Raw genomic sequence first — 6000 nt, forward strand, 5'->3', positions numbered from 1 at the left:
CAATAGAGCGTGAGACCGGAAAACAGAAGCTGTAGAATTAAATACTGTCATTTACTGCCCATGTATTCCTCAGTCTTCCTTGTGTGTAAGATGGGTTTAATGATATGTACTTCCTGGGACTTCCCTGGTGGTTCAGTGGTTAAGACTCTGCACTTCCACGGCAGGGGGCACAGGTTCAGTCCCTGGTCAGGGAATTAAGATCCTGCATGCTGCGTGGCATGGCCAAAAAGGAAAAAAAAAACAAAAAACAATGTGACTCTCCTAAATTATTTTGAAGACTACATGAGAAAACAAATGCAGTGGGCATGGCTTCTCATGTGTGGTCTGTTCTTAATAAACACTGAGTGATGGAATGTTGAATGAAACCTATGTTAGCCAACAGAGGGGGAGACAGTTGGCCTTTGGAATTCAATTTAGGTCATATATTCATCTTAAAAATTGCTATTGGGGTGAAAGGGATGTCTTGCTATACAGATTGCTTTTTCTGAATTCTCCATCCTTGATATGTCCTGGCCAGGTGTCCAGAAGGCAGGCTTTCTTCTCTCTGGGGTAGGCACTTGTTTAAGTGGGATCAGAGGGAACTGACTCAAAGGTCACACCCTTGAGCCTGGGCTCGAGACCATGCCCCCAATACAACATGTACAACTTCGTTTTTCTGTTTATCATAGATGCCATTCTCCCCGTGCACCTTCTGCTCTCCTCTGAGGCAGGTCTGCATTGTGGGCTGGATCAGAGATGTATCAACTTCCTACTGAGAGTCCTGATCTGGGGACTAGGCCCCCAGGAACCCATTATATTCCTTCAGGTTTCCTATCTTCAGGCTTCCTGATGAAGAAATGGAAAGGGGGAGGGGGGTGGGACACACAGGGAGCTGGCCAATTGGATGTATATGTATGGAGAGAACAAGTCAACCACCCAGTCTTGACCAAGCCCTTGGATGTCCACCCCTGAGCATAGCCACAACATGGATGGAGGCCAAGAAGACAGAAACATTCCCTAGCTTGGGCAGTTCCTAATCTGGTTGAAGCAGAGAAAGGCTATCCCACCCAGAGGTTTGTAATCAAGGATCAGAGTAAGTGGTTCAGAAGCTCAGAGCAATGGTGCTCCTGAGCATTTATGGTCCAGGTGGGCTTCCTGGAGGAGGTGGAAAGTAAACCAAGTTTTCTAGCAGGGTTTTCTACTGGTGTGTGTTTCTTATGGAGGAAATAGTAAGTGGAGCAGCCTTGTAGGGGTGAGGCCTCTCTCAGTGGGGTAAACAAGGCAGGACTAGAGTAAAGATCCAGTTTAAGGAGTCACTAACCTGTTGCCCTAAGCTTGTCTTAGGAGAAAGTCTGCTGTCCCCATAGACAAAGGGTATTGAGTCCTTCCAATCCCCTCTTCCCAACAACCTCCCCCAGGAGCCCACATGCCCACCCTTTCCCAGTGATACTAAGGCACTAGTGAAAGGAAGCCCCCTGCCAAGTTCAACTTCCTATTGGGCTTGCCAACTGCTTTCCTCTGAGCTCTGCCTGGTTTCTTTAGGATCTGGGAATGTGAACTATTCTATTGTCTTCTTCTCTACCCCCGCCTCTGTGCAGGACCCCACCTGGGAGTGCCCGGTGCCCAGCTGAGCCCAGAGGCCTTTCATCTGCAGGCCAGCCCCGGCTCCTTATCCTGCACTCCCAGCTGTTCCCCCAGTACTCTGCCAGAGCCCTGGCCAGGACACCAGGCCCCTCTCCTCCCAGGGAGGCAGAAGAAAGATGTGCTGACAGCTCAGCCAGGCCTGGACTGTGTCTCTGTGTCCTGCTGGGGCTCCAGGGCGTCTGGGCCACCTGGACTCAGAGCCAGGCTGGAGAGTGAGGCACTTGGGGTGGGAGGAGGCCCCCGAGGTGCCGGCTGAGCCGAGCTGCCAAGAAGTAAGTACTAGAGACTCCTCTGCCCTGTGTCTGGAATTCACAGTCTATCAGGGCTGAAGTGAGTTTAGACAGGGGCCCTGGGGGAGGTTTCAGCAGCCCAGGCAGGAGGTGTTAGGGAGGGAAGGAAGAGACAGAATGGCCTGGGAGAGGGGGAAGAGTATGGGCAAATGGGGCAAGATGGAAGGGGTAGTGAGGAGAGCTGGGAAGGTGGAGCTCACCCAGGAACATGAGGTGGCCCAGGGAGTGGGCTCATAGCCCCCCACAAGCACTGGGCTCCCCACTCCCAAGCTCTGCTCATGCCGTCCTCCCTGACATGCCCTCTGTCCCCTACCCCATGCCTCTGCATGTTCTCCTTCTCCCAATTTCATGTCACTCCTTTCATTTGTTCGGTCACCCACCGGTTTATTTATCCAGCCCAATGTAGAGCACCTCCTACATGATGCTAGAAGGTCCAGCCCCTGAGCTCCAGGCACCTCAGCTGTGGAAGGAATAAGACAGATACAGAAACTCCCATCTGGAAGCCAGGGACGAGGGTCATGTGATGTGGACAAGTGGCTGGAGAGCAGAGGAAGGAGGGGGAAGGGCACAGAGGAGGGGAACAGGGCAGACGGTCATGTTTGAATTGGTCTCTGAAGAAGGCATGTGTGGTTTGGAAGAGTGGAGGCAGAGTGGTGGGTGCACCAGGCACCAGGGACCCAGTGCACTGGGCTGGGTCTGGGAGACCTCAGCCCTGGTGTCAGGGAGCAGTGAGCAGCTACAGTGGGTTCATTCTAGAGGCAAACAGAAGTGACTGGAACCAATTCAAGACAAGCCAGGACTTTGGGCATAACCTTCAAGTTGTGTCCTGGGAGCCCAGCAGTGTGCTCAGCTCTGCAGTGAGGGAATGAGAAAAGAATCAGACATAGCCTTTGCTCTTGGGAGCTCATAGTGGGATTGCAGAGACTGAAGGAAAACCACAAAATCATTTAGTCATCCTCCCAGAGACAGAGACATGGACCGCCCCCCCCCGGGTGCGGGGAGTATGCCACAGCCAGGGCCAGGAGGCTGGTGGGGAGATCTGCTCTCCAGCTCCCTGCAAAGCACATCTTTTGTATGAGCCCCACGGCCCAACCTCCCTCCCACAAGCCCTGCACATCAGGATAACCTGCTATTACATGAGCCTTCTGCTGGACGCCTTCCAGGGAGAGACAGTTCCACTGTGTAATGAAAGCTGTGCCCCACAGACTACCCTGCAGGGTCTAGAGCGGAGTCAAAGTCAAGGAGAGGGTGATAGAGACTGTGACAGAGACTGATGGGGGCTATTATAGACACTATGAGAAGACTGTAACAGAGACTATGACAGCGGCTGTGACTGGGGTTGTGACAGAGGCTGTAATAGAGACTATGACAGAGGCTGTGACAGAGACTGACGGGGGCTGTGACAGAGACTATGACATAAAGTGTAATAGAGACTGACAGAGGTATGACACAAGATGTAATAGACACTATGACATAGGCTCTGACAGAGGCTGTGACACAAGGTGTAACAGAGACTATGATAGAGGCTGTGACAGAGACTATGACACAACGTGTAGTAGAGACTATGACAGAGGCTATGACATAAGATGTAATAGAGACTATGACAGAGTCTATGACATAGGTGTAATAGAGATTATGACAGGGACTGTGACAGAGGCTATGACAGAAGCTGTGACAGAGACTGACAGGGGCTTTGACAGAAACTATGACACAAGGTAAAGTAGAAACTATGACAGAGGCTGTGACAGAGACTGATGGGGGTGTGACAGAAACTATGACAGAGGCTATAATAGAGACTGTGGCAGGGCTGTGACAGGGGCTGCGACAGAGACTGTGATAGAGGCTGTGATAGAGACTATGACCAAGTCTATGATAGGTGTTGTGCCAGGAGCTGTGATAGAGACTTTGTGACAGGGACTTTGATGGGCTGTGCAAGGGCTGTCACAGAGGCTGTGACAGAAGTTGGGACAGGGATTGTTGTAATGGGCTATGTCAGAGGCTGTGACAGAGACAGTAACAGAGGCTCTGACAAGGAACTGTGACAGGAGCTATGACAGAGGCTGTGATAGAGATTGCGTTGGGGCTGTGATAGACACTGTAACGGAAACTATGACGGAGGCTGTGAGGCTGACAGGAACTATGACAGATGCTGTGGTAGAGACTGTGACAGGACTGGATGGAGACTGTGTCAAAGGCTGTGACACCGTGACAGATGTTGTGACAGGGTCTGACACAGGAACTGTGACAGGGACTGGGCAGGGACTGAGACGGAAGTGTGACTAAGTCTGGAGCCACAGTCAGAGTTGGGACAACAGTTCCTGCAGCCCAGGCCCACACTCCCACGGCCGACAGCGCAGTTGGCGGTGACAGCAGCAACACTGCAAACACACAGGCCCAGCCAGGCCCAGGAGTCTGTGGAACCGCCAACAGGCTGAAGCTGCCACCGGAAGAGAACGAGAGGGAGGTGAGTAAGGCCGATTTCCACCAACTCTTCTGAGCATTCCTGTTCATCCTTCCAGGGGCAAGTTTCTGGGTTGCAGTTTCCTTACTATGCCTGCCTTGGGGAGAGTCAGATCACAGGGTGAGACAGGGGATAATGTGGACTGACCAAGGGGCCCTGCAAGACTTCGAGTTATTGCAAGGGGTCCCTGAATCTCCATGGCCTCCCCAGGCACAGCCTGCTGACTGAATAAGAAATGTGCCTTCCATGGATATGAACAACCATTTCCCCCGTGTGTGGGTGCTAGTGTGATGAGTAAAACAGAAATGTGTTTTAAAGCATAACTGAATTCATAGTCATGATAACTAACATTTAAGGAGTGCCAGGCGCTGCGCCAAATACTTAGCATGGATTAGCTTGTGTAATCCTTGCTAGAACCCTGCCAGGTAAGGAGTATTATCCCCATTTTACAGATGATTAAATTGAGGCTGGAGAGGATGACTGAGTTGCCCACCCTCCCACGATAAAGGAAGAGCCAGGGTTTGCAGGCAGTACGTCTGACTCAGTCTCTTACCCTTGCCTACCACTGTCAGTGTTCTCCATTGCAGCTGCTCCCATGTCAGATATATTTTGAGGTTTCAAAGTCAGAATTTTTTTTTTCAGTGAAAAAGAGGTCCCTGTACTCCAATTGGACCTACTGGGAAGTATTCCTCCAGTCCATGGGCATTTTGGGAACTCATCTCCTCTCTGCCACTCCCTGTGGTGGTGGTTTAGTCACTAAGTCATGTCTAACAATTGCGACTCCATGGACTGCAGACCATCAGGCTCCTGTGTCCCTGAGATTTTTTAGGCAAGAATACTGGAGTGGGTTGCCATTTTCTTCTCTAAGGCATCTTCCTGAACCAGGAACTGAACCCAGGTCTCCAGCATTGCAGGGGATTGGTGATGAGCAGGACATGATTTTCTGCTCAAGGAGAGCACAGAATAGCTATAACGATTCCAAGGCTGTGGTGGTCAATGCAGCTTTTGGTCAGGCTCTCACTGACCAACGTGGGTCATATGGTTCTAGACGACGAGTCACTCTCCTGTCTTGCTGTGCTAACTCTGCAATCTGTTCTGATGGCCCCTTGTCTAAACACCCTTCTGGAGTCATGTTCAGAAGGGAATTCTCAACCAGGTCCCTTGAGAACACAGGTCTCTTCACAGAGACCACCCTCCTCTGCTGTCTTTGAGGGATGGATCACAGACCACCCCCAGCCCAAGGTCAGGGGTGGTGACATGGCTAGTCCCTTTTGCTTCTCCCAAACCACTGCACCTCTACCATCCATAACACTCCACCTGCCTGCTCCTCTGAGGCTTGCAAGCCCCAACCGCTCATGACTGTCACCAGGGTCATTCCCACCAGGCTTCCTACCCACCTGGAAAGGGCTCCACATGAACCATGGCCCTGACTCTGGATGTTCAGAGCCCTTCTCAACTTCAGTCACCCACTCCATGGCTATCACTTAGCACTGCTCCACCTTCTGCAATCTGAAGTTCAGGCTCCCCTGTCTGACCTCAGCCTCCGCTCCTTCCACCTTCTCTGGATCTTCCCTTTACACCTGTTCTTTGATGGTACAGCGGGCTCTGTCCACCCACCTCCTGCCT

Source organism: Giraffa tippelskirchi, chromosome 7, assembly GCF_054371585.1.
Source record: "Giraffa tippelskirchi isolate mGirTip1 chromosome 7, T2T-mGirTip1v1.2.pri, whole genome shotgun sequence".
NCBI lineage: Eukaryota > Metazoa > Chordata > Mammalia > Artiodactyla > Giraffidae > Giraffa > Giraffa tippelskirchi.